This window comes from Lithobates pipiens, unplaced genomic scaffold (genome assembly GCF_037356315.1).
Source record: "Lithobates pipiens isolate NorthernLeopardFrog02 unplaced genomic scaffold, aLitPip1_a1.2 Scaffold_8, whole genome shotgun sequence".
Taxonomy (NCBI): domain Eukaryota; kingdom Metazoa; phylum Chordata; class Amphibia; order Anura; family Ranidae; genus Lithobates; species Lithobates pipiens.
This window is the reverse complement of record NW_027507903.1, coordinates 636,622,229-636,646,384: the sequence shown is the minus strand read 5'-3', so window position 1 is coordinate 636,646,384 and position 24,156 is coordinate 636,622,229. Positions and strand designations below refer to the sequence as shown.

At 44.2% G+C, this 24,156-nt stretch overlaps 1 protein-coding gene across 2 annotated transcripts in view; it reads right to left on the bottom strand.

Moving 5' to 3' along the window:
• LOC143961569 (alpha-2,8-sialyltransferase 8E-like) overlaps positions 1-24,156 on the bottom strand; it is a 218,066-nt gene that overhangs the window by 147,701 nt on the left and 46,209 nt on the right. The window contains exon 1 of one of the 2 annotated variants that reach the window (XM_077470878.1): positions 5,719-5,789. The exons of the other annotated variant lie outside the window; for it this stretch is intronic. The gene's annotated coding sequence lies outside the window, so the exon portion shown is untranslated. Of the gene's footprint in view, positions 1-5,718; positions 5,790-24,156 lie in introns of those variants that run through there. 2 annotated transcript variants of the gene reach the window in all.

The following is a 24,156-nucleotide window of genomic DNA, read 5'->3' as shown; positions in this document are numbered from 1 at the left end:
ACTTGGGAATAAAGATAGGGAAACTGCCCTCCTCCCTTTACCACCTTAGCTTCCCCCCTCTTTTCACTAAACTTAATCAGGAGTTGTCTAACTGGATGGATCTCCCCCTGTCGCTCATGGGAAGGTGCCACCTTGTCAAAATGATTAGCTTTGCCAGACTGCTGTACCCTCTGCAAACTATTCCTTTATTGCTAAAACATAAAGATGTTTCGGCCCTTAACTCGCAAATCTCCAAATTCTTATGGCAAGGCAAAAAGCCCCATATAGCATTCAAGAAACTGCACCTTCCTAGGAGTGAAGGGGGTATTAGCTTACCTCATATTAGAATGTATAACCTTGCTTGTCTGCTAAGGACCAGTCTGGATTGGATAACCCAAAAATCACATCATTCCAAATTTGCTTTGGAATCTGCCATGGCCCACCCTTATTCTTTAGTGGCCCTCCTCCATTGCAAGTGGAAAGCTGTCCCTCCCCCGTTTCAACACAATGTTCTGCTGCGGGACACGGCACTGGCCTGGAGAGAGGACAGAAAAATCCTCAAGCTCCCGGCTTTCATTTCTTCTGATCTGCCGATCCAAGGAAATCCTGCATTCCTTCCTGGTCTCCACTACAAATCCTACGAAATCTGGGAGCAACCTGGCCTCTCCAAATTTTCCACACTTTGTAATTCCTCATCTGGGAAACCGCTGCCCTTCTCGACCATGTCATCATTGTTCTCCCTACCTACCTCCAACGCTTTCTACTATAATCAATGCATCAGCTTTCTCTCCAGCACATGTAAAGCGGAATCTCTGAGATTCAAATCAAGCTTCCTGGGTGGTCTGCTTCAAATTGGCCAATACTCCATTTCGGATATATACAAACCTCTCCTATGGGACTTCTCTCCACCGCTCTTGTCATCATCTGTGACCAACTGGCACAAAGACTTCCCTGACCCCGACCTAGTCGAAAAACTCCTTCATGGCCTCCCTGGAGGTCCTCTGCCTCACACCAAATGAAACCCGGAGAGAAACTCAGCTAAAAATAGCTCACCGGGCGTATGTCCCGTTCCTCTCCTCCAAATCCAACGCAGATGGAGCCCTCTGCCCTCTATGCTCTGCTCCTAGACCCTCTCTATCACACCGTTTTTGGTCATGCTCCTTCATCTCCTCTTTCTGGGACCAGGTTATAACCTTCATTTTAGAGATCACCTCACTGAAATTGCCCAAGGACCCCCTCCTACTGATCTTTTGCTATTGGGACCCCATTCTGCTACCCTGGTCTCTATTTTCAAAGGCCTCTACCCCTACAATACCATCCTCCCTCCAGAGACTGGATCCTGACTTGCCTACTCATCGCTGGACGTCTTATCCTCAGGAACTGGATTTCTCCTAAAAGCCCGGCCATCTCCCAGCTCAAGCAGGAAACTCTTACCCTCCTATAAAGAGAACGTCTCCTTACGGACTTCAAAGATCCCAAATCCAGATCTCATTTTTTTCTCAGATGGCAAGCTTTCACCTCCTCAGCCCTCTCTTCAGATGACCAACGGGCTACACTTACTCTCTCCTTCTCCTTTGATGAGCCGATCCCTGAGGAATAGCAACCCCACATATTTCCCTCTACCCATCATTGTCTCTGGCTGTTGTTTTAATACCCATTACATATCTTCGGGACTACTATTTTATCAGGTCTCATTCGTTTGGCAGCCCCCACCCCCCCTTCCTTCCCTGTCTTCCCAGTTATAAACTCTTCCATCATATCAACCATTTCCCGCTTTTCAGTGGTTAGTACGCAGATCCATCCAGTTTCCTTGTATTATTCATTTGTCTAGCTACTGTATTCTAGTATTTGATTTTTTCACAAGAAAACTATCATAGTCTCACTAAATGAGACCTCTTATGCTACACAGGCTGTTCATTCGTCTACGTTGTCAGCTGTTTTGGCTTGTACACCTGTCTGGCTAATTGTTATTATGTGCTCTAATCAGATGATACCCACTGTTCTTTCCTTTGTCTCATTTATTCCACTGCTGTACTGCCCGGAAAATGACTGATGGTAACCTGTACAAATGTCTTTTGATTAATTCTTCAATAAAAACATGTTGGAAAAAAAAAAAAAACTTTAGTTCTATGATACTAGTTTTTTAAAAAAAACAAAAAAAACCCCCAAGGATTACTTCCACTTTAAAGTGGCATTCCGCCTGGGGGGAAAAAAAAAAGTCAGCAGCTACAGATGCCGTTCAGTGGCTTCTGAAAAAATACTGATAAAGCCGAAATTTAGACTTTGATAGTGCTCAAGGCCAATTTCATTTCTAGGCCTGATTGGAGAAAGGCCAAGATCCTGCTAATGACATACTTTCTAGAATGCCATCCCCTGCCTTAGACACCTTAGAAAATAACGGAGGTACTCCCCATATGGTAGGGGTGATATAGGGGAGGAATTCTCTTTAATTGGGGTTAACCAGTGTCCAATAACTGAAGGTACTTATCTAACCCACTATGTAATGAGCTCCTGTGTCCCGTGATATACTCTCAAGAAAAGGATTTTACAGGTAAGCTGTATATAAAAAATCCTATTATTTAGTATAGACTGGCCTCCAGGTGCTATAAAACTCATGTCATGTGACTTAACTTAGAACAAAGCCCTCATGTTGACAGGGCTTCCATCTTCACCCGGTCTTCTTTCCTCCCCTATATTACCCCTCCCATATGGGGAATACCTCAGTTTTTTCGCCAGTGTCTAAGGCGCGAAACCACGTAACTATACGTCGGCTCGCGGGGTCCGGATAGCAGTCACGCGCTCTGCACAGCGATGGTGCCGATGCTCGTGGCCGATGGACGCGATGACCACCGGCCACAAGCGATCATTAGCAGGAGACAAAGAAGAGGGGCGTGTGTGTGTAAACACACACTTCCCTGTTCTGTTCTGACAGGGGTGACAGATCCTATTAGCTAGGAACCACGATCCGTCACGTCCTCTAGATAGTCCCCTCCCTCTTCAGTTAGAATCATCTCCCAGGGAACACAGTTAACCCCTTCACCACCCCTAGTGTTAAACCCTTCACTGCCAGTGACATTTTTCCAGTAATCAATGTATTTTTAATTTAAAATTTAAATTTTTTTTTAATTCGCTGTATAAATGACAGTGGTTCCAAAAATGTGTCAAAATTGTGTCCGCCATAATGTCGCAGTCACGATAAAAATCGCAGATCGCCGCCATTACCAGTAAAAAAAAAAAAATTATAAAAATGCTATAAATCTATCCCCTTTTGCGTTAACCAATCAATATACGCTTATTGTGATTTTTATTACCAAAAATGCTTAGAAGAATACATATCGGCCTAAACTGAGGAAAAATATGTTTTTTTTATATATTTTTGGGGGATATTTAGTATAGCAAAAAGTAAAAAAATTGTTAAAAAATGATGCTCTTTTTTTGTTTATAGCACAAAAAATAAAAACCACAGAGGCGATTAAATACCACCAAAAGAAAGCTCTATTTGTGGGGGAAAAAAGCACATCAATTGTCAGTTAAAGCGACGCAGTGCCGAATCGCAAAAAGTGCTCTGGTCAGGAAGGGGGTAAATTCTTTCAGGGCTGAAGTGGTTAATAGTGATTGGACCCTAGGCAAACATTTTCATGCGACCCCCAACCTCCTCCCCTTCCATGCAATTACACTCTCCACCTGCTCAGAGACAAACAATAAATAGCAGCTAGACTCAAAATCAGTTTACTGAATCACATCAGGCAGTGATTGCGATTGATTGCCAGAGGTTACAGAGTATCATTACCACTCACTGACTGGCTTCTAGAGGTTAAAGCACATATTATGGCTCACTGATTATTTGTTAGAGGTTACAGCACATGACTTCTGCTTGTTGATTGGTTGCCAGAGATTACTGTACATCAATACTGCTCCTTGACTGGTTGCTAGAGGTTATTGAATATGCTTACCACTCAATGATTGATTGCAAGAGGTTAGTGCTCATCATTACTGCTCACTTATTGGTTGCTAAAGGTTACAGCACATTATCTCCTCACTGCCTGCACACTATGGACTGAAGTGGTGAGGGGACCCATCAATAGACAGAAAACTCCTAGGGAGCCTAGGACTCCTGGGATCAGTGGCACTGCTGGGGGAGGGGGGTGTGATCAGTGGCAATGCTGGGGGGTTGATGGGATCAGTGGCAGTGGAGGAGGAAGGATGGGATTAGTTAGGAAGCAGTATGTTGTGGCAAATTCTGAATCATGTAGAGCAAAGCTGGAAATCTTTGTCAAGTATATAGTGGTGGATTTTACACTGACCCCTAATGTAATGGGAAATTTGCACTGACCGCCATGTAATGGGGGATTTTACGCCACCCATGAATATAAAGAGGAGTTTCTACACTGATCATAATAGGAATATGTACACTAACCACCAGTGTAAGGGGGAATATACACTGACAACCATTGTTGAGGAGATTTGTACTGACCATCACTGTAAGGTGGCACTTCTACACCGACCACCTATGTAAGGGGATGCTTTACACTGACCATAAATGTAAATGGGGATTTACAATGACCACCAATGTAAAGGGGGGTTGTAAAGGGGGATTTACACTAACCACGAGTGTAAAGGCAATTCTGCACTCACCACCAATGTAAAGGGAACTGATCGCCAATGTATTGAAAAATTTACCATGACAATCAATGTAATGGGGGATTTTACATCAACAACCAATAAAGGGGGGTTTCTACACTGTTTACCAATGTAAGGTGATATTTACATTCACCACCAATTTAAAGGGGGCTTCTACATGGACCACCAATGTAAGAGAGGATTCAAAACTGGCACAAATGCAAGTTTGGATTTTTTTGTTAGCGAATACCAATATAAAGTGGAGTTTCTTCACTGGCCAACAATGTAATGGGGATTTACACTGATCACCAATGTAATGGGGATTTACACTGACCACCAATGTAATAGGAACATTCGCAGTAACCACCAATGTAAGGATGGATTTACACGGACCACCAATGTAAGGGCCAATTTGCTTACCTTTGCAGAACAAGCTGACATTAGGCTTAATGACCACAGTTGCAGGCAGGATATTCAAGCATGCACCTTTACCTCCCCAGTGGGCAGCATTCAGCAGAAGTGATGGTGCATACGACCTCAGGGGGGCATGATATACATTACTTATGAATGCCCCCTCTATTTACATATCAATGGTGCTGGTCTGCGGCTATTTCCATATTAATGACTCTGCTATTTACATAACAATGCATGCTATTAAACAGTAACATGACTTCACACTGAGATATCGGGACACAGCACAGGACTAAAACTTCAAGGGACAAGGGAATTTAAACTGGCATAATTGGCAAGTATGAGGCAGCTGCTTTGGGCCCCACACAATGATGGGCCCAAGGGCAGCTGCCCCTTTTGCCCTCCATTAAAGATGGCCCTGGTGGCTAGCAGTGACCATGATAAAACATGCACTGATCAAGATACAAATGGCACTTTGGAGCTTTTCTTGGAAAAATGTAAAAAACATTTTTCAGCTCATTCTCCATAAAAAGAAACATAAGTTGAGCATTATTATTCAAATATAGACCTGCACACGTCTTTTAATGCAAAGGTTTAGTAATACTATACATCTGTATTGGTCTTGCAGATCTGACTAGGTGACCGTCCCCCCACAACACCTAATTTAATCCCCCAACTTTTTTATTTTGAGAATAAACTGAGACATACCTTAATTATTCTGTACAAAGCTGCATAATGATGAGAGAAACACTTTCTGTTCCAGCAAAGCTTCCCCCAATGGAGCTGCAGACAGACCCTGAACTATAAAAGGCTTATCAATTTCCTGTATGCTAATTCCTTGGGGACATAGAACAATAGAAGTTATTCCTATAAAAACACACAAGAGTACGTGTGCAAAATACATCAACAACTGACTGGTTCCTTAGAAAAAGAAAAATCTGAATGGTTAGCCTTACGTTATTACAAATGCATGGAGCTGGTAAACAACATCCGTATTTGCTCCACAGTTAAAAAAAAATTCTTAGCTTTGGACACAGAAGAAGGGTTAGATCCTCTGTCAGGTGTTGTTGTAATGAAGTTGTGATCACTATTTGTTTTGTCCTACCCATATGTATATTGCTTTATTGGACTGAATCAGATTATTATTTTTCTAACATATGCTTTAGAATTGGCTTTACAGCCACCAGAACTCTTCTGGATGTAGAAGAAGGTGACACCTACCCATTTACTCTCCCCCCCATGTGTCCTTGGTGTACCTCTCTCACCCGGGTGACTTTTGGGATCTCCATATTGAGTTCCCGGGAGGGAGAGGCACAGTAGACCCATTTGTTGTCTCCAATGTTAAATAATACCCTGTGAACCCAGAAGTACTTACATCTGAGACTTTCAAGTTCAGAGCGAGTAAACCCTTCTCACTCTTCCCAGGAAAGAAGCAGAAAGAGCACAGCTTGATTGGCTTCTAATAAACCCCCTGATGTCTTCTTAAAAAGAACCTGTCATCTGCACTGTCATGCTATTACATAGGAGGCTTACCAACTCCCTTCTGATGGCGCTAAAGTTAAGTTAAGTTAAAAAAAAAAAGTTTAAATAAAATAAATAAAAAAACTTTAAAAGTCTACATATAGGGTTTTTTGACAACTTTACCTTATGCCCCTACACACAATCGGATTTTCCCACAACAAAACCTTGGATTTTTGTCCGAAGGATGTTGGCTCAAACATGTCTTGCACACACGGTCACACAAATGTCCAAAAATTCAGAAGGTGACGTACAACACATACGACGGGACTATAAAAAGGAAGTTCAATAGCTAGTGTGCCACTCTTTGGGCTCCTTCTGGTAATCTCATGTTTATCTTGTGTTAGTAGAAGTTTGGTGAGAGACGATTCGTGCTTTCAGAGCCATGCTTTTCAGTTTGTTTCTGCTTGTCAGTTTTTACTTGTGAGTTCGTATCTATTCTTCAGTGCATGTTGTCAGTTTGTTCCAGGCTTTCAATGCGTTCTATTCATAGTTTGCTTCTGTTTTTCAGTGTGTTCTTGTCCGCTCGTTTCTGATTTTCAGTGCATTTTCAGTGATTTTCAGTGCATTCTGTAATGCCGCGTACACACAATCAAACTATCCGGCGGTAAGTCCGTCGGACTGTCCGAACGAGCAGACCTGCCCACACACGGGACTTTTCCGGCGGACTAGGTCTGGTGGACATAGTCCGCCGGACTATCCACCGTACTTTTGAAATGAACGGACTTTCCCACACACGGAGGAAAGCCCGTTCATTTTGAGTGTGGCTCCAGGTAGCTGGGACTAGCGAAGGAAGTCTATGTCGCCACCTTCGGCGGCGAGATTGACACGCCGCTGGCCCCGTCACCTGGTATGGACTTAAAGGGGAAGCCCTACACAGAAAAAATGGCGTGGGGTCCCCCTAGGTCCATATCAGACCCTTATCTGAACACGCTACCCCGCCGGTCAGGAAAGGGGGTGGGGATGAACGAGCGCCCCCCCTGGGCCATACCAGCATGCCCTCAACATGGGGGGTGCTTTGGGGAAGGGGGGGCCACGTGCCCCCCCCCACCCCAAAGCACCTTGTCCCCATGTTGATGAGGACAATGGCCTCTTCCCGACAACCCTGGCCGTTGGTTGTCAGGGTCTGCAGGTGGGGGGCTTATCGGAATCCGAGAGCCCCTTTTAACCACTTGCTTACTGGGCACTTAAACCCCCCTCAGTCCCAGACCAATTTTCAGCTTTCAGCGCTGATGCACTTTGAGTGACAATTGCGCGGCCATACAACACTGTACCCAAATGAAATTTTTATCATTTTTTTCCCACAAATAGAGCTTTCTTTTGGTGGTATTTAGTTACAGCTCGGAGTTTTATTTTTTGCTAAACAAACAAAAAAAGATGCAAAAAAAAAAAAAAAAAAATCATGTTTTAATAGTTTGTTATAAAATTTTGCAAACGGGTCATTTTTCTCCTTCATTGAAGTGCGCTGATTAGGCGGCACTGATAGGCTGCATTGGTGGGCACTGATGGGCTGCATTGGTGGGCACTGATGGGCTGCATTGGTGGGCACTGATAGGCTGCACTGGTGGGCACTGATAGGCATAGTTAAGGCGGCACTAATAGGCACAGATAAGGCGGCACCGATGGGCACAGATAAGGCGGCACTGATGGGCAAAGATGGGCACAGATAAGATGGCACGGATGGGTGGCACGGATAAGTGGCACGGATGGGTGGCACGGATGGGCACTGATAGGTACCACAGATAGATGGGACTGATGGGCACTGATAGGTGGCACTGATAGGTGGCTCTGATAGGTGGCACTGCTGGGCACTGATGGGCGGCACTGCTGGGCACTGATGGGCGGCACTGCTGGGCACTGATGGGCGGCACTGGGGTGCAGCACCTGAGGCAGATTTTGGGTGGCACTGTGGGTGGCACTGCTGGGTGGCACTGTGGGTGGCACTGTGGGCACTGCTGGGTGGCACTGTGGGCACTGCTGGGTGGCACTGTGGGCACTATGGGCACTGCTGGGTGGCACTGACAGGGGGGCACTTACTTTATTTCAGGATGGCACTGCGGGTGGCAGGTGGGCACTGGCAGGGGGCAGGTGTCCTTTTAAATTGCTGGCCGTGATCGGGACTGATGTCCCGAACACGGCCGCCGGCGATCGGCTTTTTTTTTTTCTCCTCGCGCTGTCAGCGCGAGGAGGAATACTAGCCGATTACCGGCTCCGTTTTATCACATGATCAGCTGTCATTGGCTGACAGCTGATCACGTGATAAGGGGTCGGGATCGACCCCTTACACGGATCGGTGATCAGGCGAGTCTCACGGACTCGCCGATCACAGAGCGCGCCGCGCGCGCCCCTCAGGGGGCGCGCAGGCCGCTCGTAACCGGGACTACGTCAATAGACGTAGTCCCGAAAATGTGGGTCCGCGCTATTGCCGTCATTTTGCAATAGCGCGGATCCCAAGTGGTTAATAAGGGGGCCCCCTACCCTATGTGAATGAGTATGGGGTACAATGTACTCCTACCCATTCACCTGTGAAAAAGATGTAAATAAAACACAACACACAAGGGTTAAAAATAATTTATTGCACAGCTCCGGGGGTTTTCTTCCGTCTTGGGGGATCTTCTCGCCGGACTCCTCCACTATCTTCTGCTAGCTCTTTTACTAGCGGAGGAGCCCGGCTTTTTTCATCGCCGCCGCCCGGGGGTCTTCTTCCGACTTCGGGGGTCTTGTCCCCCTCTTCGGTTATACTTGTCGGGCCTCCGCTCCTTCTTCCAGCTCTTTTACTGGCGGTGGCCTGGTCTTCTGTCGCCACTGTCTTCGCCGCCTTCTGTTCTTTTCTTCTTCCGTCTTGGGGGGGTCTTCTCGCCGGACTCCTCCACTATCTTCTGCTAGCTCTTTTACTAGCGGAGGAGCCCAGCTTTCTTCTTAAAGAAAGCTGGGCTCTGGATGACGGACCCCGTTTTTCACCATCTGTTGGCTTTGCGTACCCCTTATATTATGAGCAGGACTCCTGCATGTGGCAAGCCATCACTCCCGAGCAAAGGCTCTTCTCTACCTTACGGTACTTGGCGACGGGGAGAAGTCTCCAGGATATTAAGTTCATGACTGGGATCGCCCCCCAGGCTCTGGGAATGATTATTCCAGAGACCTGTTCTGCCATAATTCAGGTCCTGCAGAAGGACTATATTAAGGTAAGTTTTATCTTTAAATATTACATTCTATGTATTTAATGTGTGCTAATGTATTGTATTTATTTCATCATTCCATAATTACCATGATTGTAATATGCTGTGAATGTCCTCTTGAATGCTGTAAGCTTTTAATGCTCCTTTTTTTGTCCTTCATGCATATGTGCCTTCACTAATCTCCACAGCATGCTATCCTGGGCCCATACACACCTAGCCTAGCCACTTAACAATATATTTTGTCTGCTCCATTGTAGTGCTTATCCTAAAATGTGTCCAAATGTTATTTTTGTCCTTAAATTCAGGTAGAGTGCAAGAGGCTTTTTTTTTGGGGGGGGGCAAAATTCATTTTGAACCCTCCCTCCCCCCCAACCAATACTCTATCTGCTGACTTCATCAAAGCATGTAGTGCAAGGGCCTGCCTGAATACTTTCAAATGGTACTGTATAACGTTTTCTTCTCCTATTATCTTGCTAGGTAATTGCAGAATATAAAAATGTGCTTCAGTTTAGACAGTGTGTATTAATATTTTTGGATTATGGCACTTCGTACCTGTCCAGTGGGCTGCCAATAGTGTAAGTAAGGAGAGACTGGCCAAACTAATACACGTTATTTATGCATTCAGCTCTCAATGAAGTGGAGAGAGTTACCTGTCAAAAACATCTCCCCCATAACATTTTTACAGTGGGCCATCAGATGGGTGAGGAATCTGATAAGTGGGCCTTATACTTTTGTCTTTAAATACTAATTTCAATAAATGTTATATTTATGTTGGGCAAGAATGTTTGTGTATAATCTGCTTGCAATGTTATGTGTGTATTTTTTATCTTGTTTGACTCAGTTTCCTTCCAACCTAAAGGAATGACAGATTGTGGCCTCCCAATTTGCCCAGCAGTGGGACTTTCCAAACTGCGGTGGGACAATAGATGGGAAAAACGTCCGCATCATCCCACCCCCCCAACTCAGGGTCATACTATTATAACTCTAAGCCCTTGTACACACGGTCAGAGATTCCGACGGAATGTGTCAGATCGGACCGTCTTGTCGGATATTCCGACTGTGTGTGGTCTGCATCGTACTGTTTCCGTCCGAATATCCGACGGACCAACTTTTCCAACTTGCCGGTAAAATTTTCTGACAAAATGCTCCGATCGGACATACTCCGATCATGTGTAGCCTACTCCGACGGACAAAGTGCACACATGCTCAGATCAAATTCCTAGACCAAAGCTATTGGCTACTAGCCTGAACGTAGTCCCGTTGTAACCAAATAACGTCATCACGTTATGTACAATCGGATTTTCTGACAACTTAGTCCAACCGTGTGTATGCAACATCACTTCCGGACCTCTTCCAGAAATAATCCGTCGGAATTACTCAGAGACGGATTTGGTTGTCGAAATCTCCGACCATGTGTACAAGGGCTAAGGGGTATATTAGTATTGTCTTGTTGGCGGTGGTGTCGGCGACTTATGAATTCCTCTAGGTGGAGTCATCGCCCAGACGGAATTCTACAGGTGGTTCCAGAATGGCAGCTTGGGCTTGCCACCTCAAGAAGGCAATGTGGCGGGCCTCCCATTTGTGTTTGTAGCAGATGAAGCATTTGCTCTGGGGGACCATCTTATGCGGCCATTCCCTATAAGGACCCTCGCCCCGGACCAGAGGGTTTTTAATTGCCGGCTGGCCAGAGCCAGAAGAGTGGTTGAAAATGCCTTTGGCATAATGGCCAGCCGGTTCTGCCTATTCCTTACTGCAATATATATGGCGGAATATAAACTAAACCACATTATTCTTTGCTACTGCATTTTGCACAATTAAAAAAAAAAATGCAGCCAACTATGTGGCCTCAGTTGCAACTGAGGTCGGCTCACCAGACCAAAACATGATGGCACTTGAACCTGGCCATCCTGGCTTGCCCTCCCCCCCCCCCCCCCCACAGTGCCCCGTGAAGTATGGCAAAGCTATATGGAATATTTTGCGGGTAGGTGGGCAATTGCTATGCCAGATAATGTTTAAAACATCTTGAAAATAAATTTGTTGTTAAAAACTGAACTCATATTTCATGTGATCTACTGCTTATGTTTCTTTTATCTGTCTCCTAGGTTATCCAATGGCCTTTTATTTTTGCCCATTTTCTTCAATAGTGTCAGCGTAACTTATTTGATACATGAGGTGACGATCTCTTCTTTAGCTAACTATTATGTTGTGCTATGGGTTTGTTGTTAACCACTTGCCGACCATTATCGGCATATGTATGTTGGCAGAATGGGATGGCTGGGCAAAGTAATGCACCCGTACGTTACTTTGACATTCCCGCAATCGTGTCACGGAGCTCAAGAACGGGGAGATGCTGATGTAAACAGCATCTCCCCATTCTGCCTAATGACAGGACACTGATCGTGTGCACCCTGTCCACGTCACACAAGCCCATCCCCCAGTCAATTAGAAACACTCCCCTAGGACACACTTAACCCCTCACCGCCCCCTAGTGGTTAACCCCTTCACTACCAGTGACATTTTTACAGTAATCAATGCAATTTTAAAGCATTGATTGTTGTACTAATGCCAATGATCCCAAAATGTGTCCAAATTGTGTCCGCCATAATGTCGCAGTCATGATAAAAATTGCTGATCTCCACCATTACTAATAAAAAAAAAATTATTAATAAAAATGCCATAAAACTATCCCCTATTTTGTTGACGCTTTAACTAACAAACCAATCAATAAAGGCTTATTGTGATTTTTTTTTACCAAAAATATGTAAAAGAATACGTATCAGCCTAAACTGAGGAAAACAATTTTTTTTTATATATTTTTGGGGGATATTTATTATAGCAAAAAGTAAAAAAAAATATTTTTTTTTTCAAAATTGCCACAATTTTTTTGTTTACAGAGCAAAAAATAAAAACCGCAGGGGTGATCAAATACCACCAAAAGAACGCTCTACTTGTGGGGAAGAAAAGGACACCAATTTTGTTTGGGAGCTACGTCGTACGGCCGCACAATTGTCAGTTAAAGTGACGCAGTGCCGAATCGCAAAAAGTGCTCTGGTCAGGAAGGAGGTAAATCCTTCCGGGGCTGAAGTGGTTAATGTATGTAATGCATTAATGATGAAAATAGTCATTCTTTTCAACTCCATGAATTGTTTGGAGTCCCAAAAATGGCCTGATTGAGGCAAATTTTAGAGCACTGTGGGGGTTATTTACTTAAGGAAAATCTACTTTGCACTACAAGTGCACTGCAAGTGCAAAGTGGATTTGACTTTAGTAAATAACCCCCATTGTCACAACAACTTATCTAAAAAATGGTATTGAGCATTTAAAGAAGAAGCCACACATTGTTGAGTATGAAATATTTTACTCCAAGCACATTCACATGTGCATCATAAAAGAGGTTTTAAACAAACCAACATCTTTGGTGTATAAAATGAATGTTTGACAGTAGATATAGCCTTTTTTTGGCTAAACAGTCATGTTGTGGTCACCATTTCACCCCCACTTCCTGAACCTCGGAATCACCATCCTCATGCTGTGTTTTGAGTTCCCCTTCTTCAGGAGGTGTGGGGTTCCCTGTGTCCTCAGATGTTCCGATTCTTTTCTCCCCTATGTAAAGGTGTAAAAAAATACTGCGCTGTGAAAAGATGTGTTCTACCCAGCTGCCAACACTACTGAAGACTACACAGTAACATACAAAAATTAAAACAAAAAAGTGTGGCGCTTAGGTGGCAACAAACCACATGAACCAGTAAGGCACTAATTCAAGCAAAGAAAATTACATACACTTCAAAAAAAAGGAATTATGTGTAAATTCCGTTGTATATTAAGAGATCTTACTCCCAGGTGGAAGAGTGCATGAACCTCATGCACACAAAAGATTAAGGTAAATAAAATTTATTTAACATATACAGTCCATCAAGTGAACGTCTAACAGTCCTTGAAATGTGTAATATCAATTACAATTCCAAACTTGAGGTGACGTGAAAAAAGGTGAAATTCAACTTCTGATGTGTAGAATAATACCACCACCACCGTGATAAAGAAGGGGAGAGGAGGCTTACCAAATGACGTGGACTCAGAGGAAGGCTTACGCCTCTCGAGTCGTATGGGCCTGTAGGTAAGCAAACCAGATAATCGTAGATCTAGTATGTAATCTCCCGCAAGTCTTCAGGTCATGAAATCATCCGTAGCGATCCTCCTATAGTGCTCATCCCACGAAAATAGGGGGCTCAGGTATCAAAGACCATGGAAGTAGAAAACTAGCATAGCGTGATACCGCTTTAACATCCAATTTATTAAAAAATAATAATAAAATTACACTCACATTTGGTTCAATCGTAATAACATAGTCAGAAAGTAGCGATGTCTGTAAGGGGGTCCACCCGACGCGTTTCAACTAAACAGCCAACCCCAGAGGATGGCTGTTTAGTTGAAACGCGTCGGGTGGACCCCCTTACAGACATCGCTACTTTCTGACTATGTTATTACGATTGAACCAAATGTGAGTGTAATTTTATTATTATTTTTTAATAAATTGGATGTTAAAACGGTATCACGCTATGCTAGTTTTCTACTTCCATGGTCTTTGATACCTGAGCCCCCTATTTTCGTGGGATGAGCACTATAGAAGGATCGCTACGGATGATTTCATGACCTGAAGACTTGCGGGAGATTACATACTAGATCTACGATTATCTGGTTTGCTTACCTACAGGCCCATACGACTCGAGAGGCGTAAGCCTTCCTCTGAGTCCACGTCATTTGGTAAGCCTCCTCTCCCCTTCTTTATCACGGTGGTGGTGGTATTATTCTACACATCAGAAGTTGAATTTCACCTTTTTTCACGTCACCTCAAGTTTGGAATTGTGATTGATATTACACATTTCAAGGACTGTTAGACGTTCACTTGATGGACTGTATATGTTAAATTAATTTTATTTACCTTAATCTTTTGTGTGCATGAGGTTCATGCACTCTTCCACCTGGGAGTAAGATCTCTTAATATACAACGGAATTTACACATAATTTCTTTTTTTTGAAGTGTATGTAATTTTCTTTGCTTGAATTAGTGCCTTACTGGTTCATGTGGTTTGTTGCCACCTAAGCGCCACACTTTTTTGTTTTAATTTTCTCCCCTATGTGAATACAAAAAAGGTATACAGACAGATATTTGAGGTGAGAAATAGTAATATGAAACATTGCTTGGAAGTGTTGTCCAATTGTCTGTTTTGGCAAAGTTGCAAGCTGAAGACATGATTTTTTCCCTTTCAAAAGCTGGAATACTTACGTGTTTTGTGCCAGTTTCACACATGGAGAGACCCCTAGTATCCACTGGAGCACCTGCTTGGGACACCATAAAAAGGCTGTTCTGGTGTCCCACGCTAGTGCTCCTGCATCCAGATGTGTAAACAGCTGCTGGATGTCCTCTCCTTACACTGAATCTAGTTTGCATCTCATTATATTACAAACACATCTAGACAACAATGTACTAAACTTCTTTTCATACAAATAGTCATGAACAAATGTAGTTAACCTGCATCTGCCAAAAACACTGTATTCATGGTCGAACAAACGATATTTAATACGACGATTACTGTGCCCACGAACCTCAAACTTGCCATTTTAAACTTTACAACAATAAAGAAAAGCACAAGGAGCAGCACTAAAGTACTAATAATAATAGGAACACACACAACACAACAAATACTTTTTGCAGAACTTTCCTGATCCTTCTATACTGATCCTGCTCCCTCAATTTCAGGTCTGACCAGCATTTCCTCAATTGCTCCTTGGATCGTCGTAGCCCAAAATTCCTGTGCAGACTTCTCGCAACTTTAGTCATGATCTTGGTCTTTCTCACATTTGGGTTGTTGTACGGTCCATACTTCCCATCATAGCCGTCCCTCTTCAAGATATCCACCATCTCCCCCATCTCTACAAAGGACATATTTGAGGTCTTCTATCTCGTCCTGGACCTGGAACTGCCTTGCTCTGGGCTTTCCTCGTCCTCCTCGTTGCTGCTCTCTGCAGGCATCTGCTGTGTCTCAGCCATGTGCTCTCCCTCTGCCCCGAAAGGGAAGAGGCGGAGAATACACTAGAAAGAAGGACAAGGGTGGAGTTTCATGCATGCACAGTGTATATAAAGCATAACACACCGGTGTTGCATGTATGATCTGTGAGTGGAGGACTGAGAATCGTAAGCGCGGATCGTGCAAACGAAGGTACAATTTTAACTTGGGGCATCAGTGGTTAGTGGCCTATACTGCTTTAGAGACTGAGGCCTATATTGGGACAAGATTAGCAGTTTAGCTTGACATTAGGGTTTGTTTTGTGTTGTGTCTTTCCGAGAAGATGGTTGATAAATATACTGACCCAGACTTCATGCCCCGATTCCTGGACATGTACAGGAAGCTGCCATATCTGGCAAGTCAAAAACAGTGACTACTCCAACAAGCTAAAGAAGAAGGCAGCACTGGAGAAACTGAGGAAATTGGTGAAGCCTGTGTATCCCACAGCAGACATTACCTATTTTAAGGCCAAAATTGGTGGCCTGAGGAGCACATATAAAAGGGAGTGTAGAAAGGTCTAGGATTCCATGAGATCCGAAGCAGCAGATGATATATATGTCCCACTCCCCAGGCTACGACAGACTGTGTTTTTTGGCAGGCCAGAGTGAACCCAGGCCATCGCTATCTACAATTCCTTCCACCCAGGAAGAAGATGTGGAGGAGCCCAGCGTGTGACAGGTATAGCATTGTTCGTTATATTTCTTGTCAAAAATTGAATGATGTTAACTAGATGCTATTATTGATCACTAATTTCTGATTTAACAAAAGTGGTTTACATATCAATAGACAATAGTAGCCAAAAATTATTGGGACAAGAATGAAAAATCATGTGGTCAGATAGATAGCCTTTTCTATTTGGTAACATTCAATTTGCAACAGTCATGAGCTCAAAACTGTGTGAACAAAAAACTAAAATGATGTACCATTTTCATACACAGGAAAGTCTCAGCCAGGATAAGGCAGTGGAAAGCAGCCTGATAGAATCCTAGGTTCCTACCTTCCGCCTTCCAACCAAAAGGACCAAGAAGGTGAGGAACCTGGAGGAGTAAGCGACTACTTTAATTCACCAGGCTACTGAGGTACTAACAAGGACCACTGGTGGCCCGGAGTCATATGGCTTTCTGACAGCGAGTAAACTCAAATACATGGAGGAGGGCCAACGCCTTATCTGTGAGGAGATCATTCTTCAGGCCCTAAACAAGAGGGGCCAACTCACCAATAGAAGCCACCTGCGTGAGTTGGACCATGCTCCTCCACCACCTCCAGCAACACCACCACCACCTCCAGCAACACCACCAACAACATAGCCACCCAACCCACCAAGCATGGAAGGAAGCGTGAAGGAAGTGTTGAGAGTGATGGCCTAGGTTTGATGTGGTCTGGCAAAAGATGCAGGCTGTGGTAAGACCACAGCCTGGGGACATATATGTCATCTGCTGCTGCTCCCGATCTCTTGAAGTCCTGGACCATATTGTGCTCCCTAATTTTTTTTTTTATAATTCCAACTTTATTAAACAATTTTTTTGCACTTATTACAATCAACATTTATAAAATGTGTCTCCAATATACAAAACCAAGAGATGAAATCTTCCTCTCTTGCCCTTTAAATATATGTCAGCCTTGGTGGTTGGCTCCCCCATCGCCTCCCGTCCCTACCCTCTCCCCCAGAGTGGGAGAGAAGGAGAGGAAAAAAAAACAACATTATCTTTCTTTCTTTCTCTTTTGCCCCCCTTCCTTCTTTCCCCTCTCCCTCTCTGCCCTTCTTCCCTTCCCGCTTATCGTGCCATCCCACTCAATTCCAACCCTTGTGTTCATTTACAGTTACCCATAAATCTGTGCAACTTAATAACTCCATTTATTTTGTGTTCCTTTTACTATTCCTCCCCTTCTGTCCCCCTACCCTTTTCCCCAAATGTGATATTCCCTGTGTATCATCGTGAGTTTTCTTTTTTTTTCTCCATAAACATTTTATTGGGAGAAACAAGGGAAATAATACAAGCACATAGGAAAGTAAAGGACATTCCATCATTCCTTACGTAAACCAATATCCAATGGCTGAAAAACAGCTAACGTCACAAACAGTTATCAGAACAAATATGTGAACACTTACAAGTACAATCAAGGTGATAGAACTGAACCACGATTACCCTGGAGGGGTGACATAGCTGGATCATGTTTGGTGCTCAGATAAGGGTGAATCTGATCTCTCTTCGCCGTTGGGGTACATTCCCCAGGCGACTTCCAAAAGGGCCCAGAATTATGATGACACGCAATGAGTAATTAAGGATAGCAGGGTATAATGTACACTTCCAATACTACTCCTGATAACCTATCTCATTAATGTTCTTCAGTCATATGTAATAGGATGGTCCTCCTTTGGATAGTACAATGTGGATCATCGTGAGTTATATTCCTGTGCAAATTCTATATTAAGCTTTTTACCTTTGTATTACTTCTACCTATGTTTAAATCCCATTTCCATAATGTCACTTACTTAGCCTTTCTTAGTGTCTTTGTGTTATTTCCTAATAGGTCTCTTTAATTCTCCCTCCAACATATAATATTACTCCTTGTCCCTCGTCCCCACCAAGGAAAAAAAAAAAGAAGATTTTTAAAGAGAAGGGGAGATTCTTTCTCCCCCTCTCCCCCTTTCCTCTCCCACTCTTCCCCTCACACAATGACCCACAAGGGGGGAGCCTCCTTCCACCGTACCTCACATCATCACACATTTACAGTAATTTAAAAAAAAAGACTATAGAAAACAAAATATAAAATTAAAAGTTGTGGTTCATTCCTCATTTTCTTCCCTTTCTCAGGTTTCCCTTTAGGGTCTAACCCTATTCTTGGCAATGACCTCTCTTTCTATCTCTGGGGCGTATTTTTCCCACTCTTGCCATATTTTTTCAAATTTATCCTGTTTATTTCTAGTCTTATATACCCATCTTTCCGTTTCTCTCATTTCATCCACTTCCCTTTTCCACTCTCCTAATGTCGGACTTATCGCCTGTTTCCAGTATCTGGGTATTATCTTCTCTGCCGCATTTAATAAGTATGGTGTAGTACTGTTTTTATATGCTTTTATAGTCCCCATAGTTCCATTGAACAAGAAGTGCACTGGTGTTAATTCCATCTGCTCCTTTGACATCTTCTTGATCCATGGGGCTATTTCTTCCCGAAATACCTTGATTTTAGGGCATGTCCACCATATATGGAGAAATGTTCCCTTTTCTTTACATCCTCTCCAGCAACGATCGTCCGCAGTTGGGTACATCTGCGCCAATCGCGCTGGGGTTCTATACCATCTAGTCAGGAACTTGTACATCATTTCCTGGATAAATGAGCTTACTGACACGGAATATGTTGCTTCTATAAAAAAATTTATTTGTATTGACGTAAATATGCAGTTTAATTCATTTTCCCATTCTCTAATAAAATAGGGTGTTGTACTTTTATCCTCATTTAGGGTAAGTTTATACATTTTGGATAATAAATGGTTAGATCTGGATAACTTCATGCACATCTTTTCAAACAAAGCTAGAGTGTTCTGGGGTCTTATTTGTTGTTCTATCCTTTAAAAAAATGATTTCAATTGGTTATATCTCCAACCTGCCGTCATCCTCATACCCCCTTGTAGTGACTCCAATTCCCTTTGAGGCATAAGAGCACCCAATGGAGCATACTTTAGGCACATTGTGTTCCCCCCTGATTCCCAAGGACCCAGAGCTCCCTTCTCTTCTCCAGGGGGGAACCATGGATACCCTCCTAATGGGGCTGGTGGGGATCATCTCCGGGCATATTTGCCAGTTTTATTTATTCTGTCTCACACTTCCAATGTGTTCCTTGTTAACGGGGATGTCCATTTGGACAATCCCCTATCCTTAGCTGGTATCCATGGTGCTCCCGCTAGGTCTCTTTCTGCCATTTTTTCCATTGTCACCCATATTTTATTTTCAGAATCGTGACACCAATTCAATATTCGCACCAGAGCTGTTGCTCTGTAATAGCCCCCGTACACACGGTCGGACATTCTGCCAACCAAATCCGTCGGATTTGATCTGATAATCAGTGCGTGCAGTCATTAAGTATTTGTTTCTCATTGTGGACTATATCTTGGTATAGTACGCTTTGAAAGGCATTTTTTATTGTCTGCTTGCTTCTGCTATTCAGGTCGTTTTTTCAGGCCTTGCTGTTTATCGGTGCTTTCTGGTGTCCGTTCTGACGAGCCGACCATTTTCAAACCATGTTTCCTCTACATACTCGTTGTACAGTTTGTGCTGTGCAGGAGCTTCGTGTTGGGGTTGTTACTTTGACACAAGCCCGGTCCATGAACAGGGAGGGTAGGCGTTTGTGGACCAAGAAAAAGTTCTCGCACATGCCTTTGCTCAGGAATTTTCTCCTGATGACGGACCCCGTTTTTCACCGTCTGCTGGCTTTGCTGACCCCTTATATCACCAGGCAGGATACCTGCATGTGGCAAGCCATCACTCCGGAGCAGAGGCTCATCGCCACGTTGCGCTACTTGGCGACAGGGAGAAGTCTTCAGGACCTCAAGTTCTCTACAGGTATCTCCCCCCAGGCTCTGGGGATCATTATTCCAGAGTAGGGATGAGCTTCGTGTTCGAGTCGAACGTACGTTCGACTCGAACATTGGCTGTTCGTCCGTTCGGCGAAATCCGAACACTTGGTCCGTTCGCGTCAAAATTCGCGTGGCGCTCACAGCCCACAATGCACTGCGATGGCGCAGTGCATTGCTGGCTCATGATTGGCCAAGCATGCACTGTGACCCCGCATGCTTGGCCAATCGCAGCGCCAGCAGCGTGGAGAGCCATGATTGGCCCCAGGCAGGATGCCTGTGGCCAATCATAGCTCAGGCTGTGTAGTACACGCCCCACACTATATAAGGCCGCCAGCACGGCGGCCTCGTGTAGTGTGTTGGCATCTGTAGCAGTGGGTGTTCTGTGTACCTTCAACACAGTACACACCGATCGTTTTTGGCTGATTTCCTATCTTGCTGTTGTGTAGTGGTTATTGTCTGTGCCCTGACCGCAGTATACACCACTATATTCACTATTCACTTCACTATATTTATATATCTTTAATAATAGAGCTTGCAGTCAGTAGTGTTAGGAGATAGTGCGTGCTGTCTGCGTGTTCTGTACCCAGTACATACCGCTATATCCACCTACATAGCTGTTCTCTATTTGAGCCCAATTGCCATCTGCAGGAGTTATTGGAAGTTGTCTGTGCCTCCAGCACAGCACAGTATACATCTGTATATACCCCTTTATCTCTGCTGTTTTCTGGTTATTGTCTGCGTGCCCTGACCGCAGTATACACCGCGATATTCACCTCACCTATATAGCTAGTGATCTATCTTTTATAATAGAGCTTGCAGTCAGTAGTGTTAGGAGATGCGTGCTGAGTTAGAGTAGGATTTTGCAATATCAATCAATTGGATCGCTCTGCAAATGCTGTCTCATGTACCCCTTAAATGGACAAAGCCTACTTGATCTTTATGCGCAGCCACTGCGCCCATCAAGCGCAGCCACTGTGCCTATCAAGCGCAGCCACTGTGCCCATCAAACGCAAGTACTGTGCTCATTAAATGCAGCTACTGGTGCCACTAGCGGCTGGTGCTCAAAATTTTTGGGGAGGCGCAAACAAACTGAAAAAAGAAAATCAATTGCGGCCATTGTGCCATCAAACTAAGCCACTGTGCCCATCAAGCCCAACCACTGTGTCTATCAAACGCAGCCACTGTGCCCATCAAGCGTAGCCCCTGTGCCCAGCAAGTTCAGCCACTGTGCCCATCAAATGCAACCACTGTGCCCATCAACCACAGCCACTGTGCCCATCAATTGCCACCACCGTGCCCATCAAATGCAACCACTGTGTCTATCAAACGCAGCCACTGTGCTCATCAAGCGCAGCCACTGTGCCCATCAAATGCAACCACTGTGCCCATCAAACGCCGCCACTGTGCCCATCAAATGCAGCCACTGTGCCATCAAATGCAAGCCACTGTGCCCATCAAATGCTGCCATTATGCCCATGAAACGCAGCCACTGTGCCCATCAAAGGCAGCTACTGTGCCCATCAAGAGCAGCCATTGTGCCAACTACCATACCTATCAATTGCTGCCAGTATGCCCATCAATTTCTGCCAGTGTACCCATCAATTGCTGCTCCTGTGCCCCATCAAATGCTGCCAGTGTGCCCATCATTTGCCGCTGCATCTGTGCCCTATCAAATGCTGGCAGTGTGTATCACCCCGGCACTTGCCTGTCTCGCAGCGGGTCAGTGGCGGTGTCCTGCGTGCTCCTTGATGTCTTCTTCCTTCCTCTCTATCAGGCGTCCAATCACAGCGTCTGATGTTTCAGCCAATCAGGTGACAGATAACAGACTCGAGCACCTGATTGGCTGAGAGGTGGTCCAGTGTTAGCAAAGTGAATTCCTTCGCTTTGCTAACAAACAATTGAGTGAGCAGCAAACGCACAGCATTGCACCCGCTGTTCACCTTTTTGGGTGCCTATTAGAGTCTACGGCTCTAATCAGGTGCTTCCAAAAAAAAAAAAAACATCACTATAATTCAGGTGCTCAGCGCCAGAAAAGGGGCCAGACACCTGAATAGGGGGTGTCAGCGGGGACTATAAATAGATTCATGCAAGGCATGAATCTATCTATGGTGATAGAGCGGTGACAGAAGAGAGGGGGCAGCGCTCCTGCGCCCTTTACGGACGCACTGCCACTGTATGTTATACTTTTCATTTAAAGCCCCTCTCAGAGATAAAATCCACACCCCTGCCTGTTGTAGCCACTTCCTATTGGATGGGCTATGGTAAAAAAAAGGTGGACGTCAGCAGAGAGGATTGGAGGAGACTGGTGGTCCCCTGGGTCGGTGGTACTCCTAACAGTGGGGATGTGGGATCTAGTTTGGGGATTTACGTGGGTATATCTGGCTTCACACAGTAAGGGGAAAAAGGCCTAATAGAAAAAGATAGTGGGTATTTAAGTCAAATAATGAAGAGGTAGAGAAAACATTTTGGGAGCCCAATGGATCCAGCAAATTATGCATTCTAATTATTTTCCTATTGCATTCTTCTTTCTTTTCTCCAGTACCACTACATTAAACTCCCACTTAAATTAATATTTTATTGCTTCATAGACAGAACAAATGTCATTTGTAATTATATGGCAGAGGTTGCAGTGTGGTGGCACCAGCAACAGTGCCTAAGGCCCAATTTTTCTGCCCCTGTTTAACAGGGGCGTTTAAGTACAATTTATGATGCAATGCTTTGCAGCAGGGCTAATTCCTGCAATAAAACTAGGGTATATGGAAGAGGTTGCAGTGTGGTGGCACCAGCAGCAGTGCCTAAGGCCAAATTTTTCTGCCCCTGTTTAACAGGGACATGTAATTACAATTCTTGATATAATATTTCACAGGAGGGCCCGTTCCTGTGCCCACCCAGAGTAACTGTGAGGACTTATAGTGTTGTGGCACCAGCACCACAACCACCAAAGGTCAGTTTTTCTACCACTGTTCAACAATGGCATGTAATTACAATTCTTGATATAATCGTTCACAGCAGGGCGCTCCAGCGCCCACCAAGAGTCACTTTGAGGGCTTACAATGTTGTGGCAAAACCAACACCTTGTTCCGCCATTTCTGCAGAGCATATAGGGCAGGCCCCTACTTTCAAACATCCAATTTACAAACATCTCCTACCTGCAAACGGAAGGAGACAACAGCAAGTGAGATGAAAAAAAATGGACAACAAAACAAATTATACAGGGGTGATAACCCTTCCCTATGTTTTCCAAAAAGCTTAAAAATAGTTTTTTTGACTGGAGCTACACTTTCAAAATGTACCAGTTGAAAATTACAAACAGATTCAACTTAACACAACAAACCTACACAGTCCCTGTCTTGTTTGCACCGCCTGTATACTGCTGTTCTGAGTATATAGGGCCTGGGGGCCACACGCATTTCCTTTTTTTAATATGGGTACAGGGTTCCCCTTAATATGCGTACAAGACCCAAATAGGCTGGTAATGGGCAGGGAGGGCTACCCATGCCATTTTTCTCAATGATTTTCAACCATATTGCAGGAACCAGATATAACATTAAAACCGCAAGCAGTTTTAAATGGTGTTATTTCCGTTAAATGTCATTTTGTGCAGGGACTGTTCTAAACACGGGAAACACGTGGCACTTCACAGGCATCCTACAGACAGCCCCCAGGCACCATATTTACAGGAATATTTCACTTTTTTTTTTCACTTTAATCGTCATTAAAATCAGTGCTCCCGCCAAAACGGCCATTTTTAAAAACATTTTAGGCATTGACCCATGTCCCCTGGGGCAGGAGCCAGGTCCCCAAACCC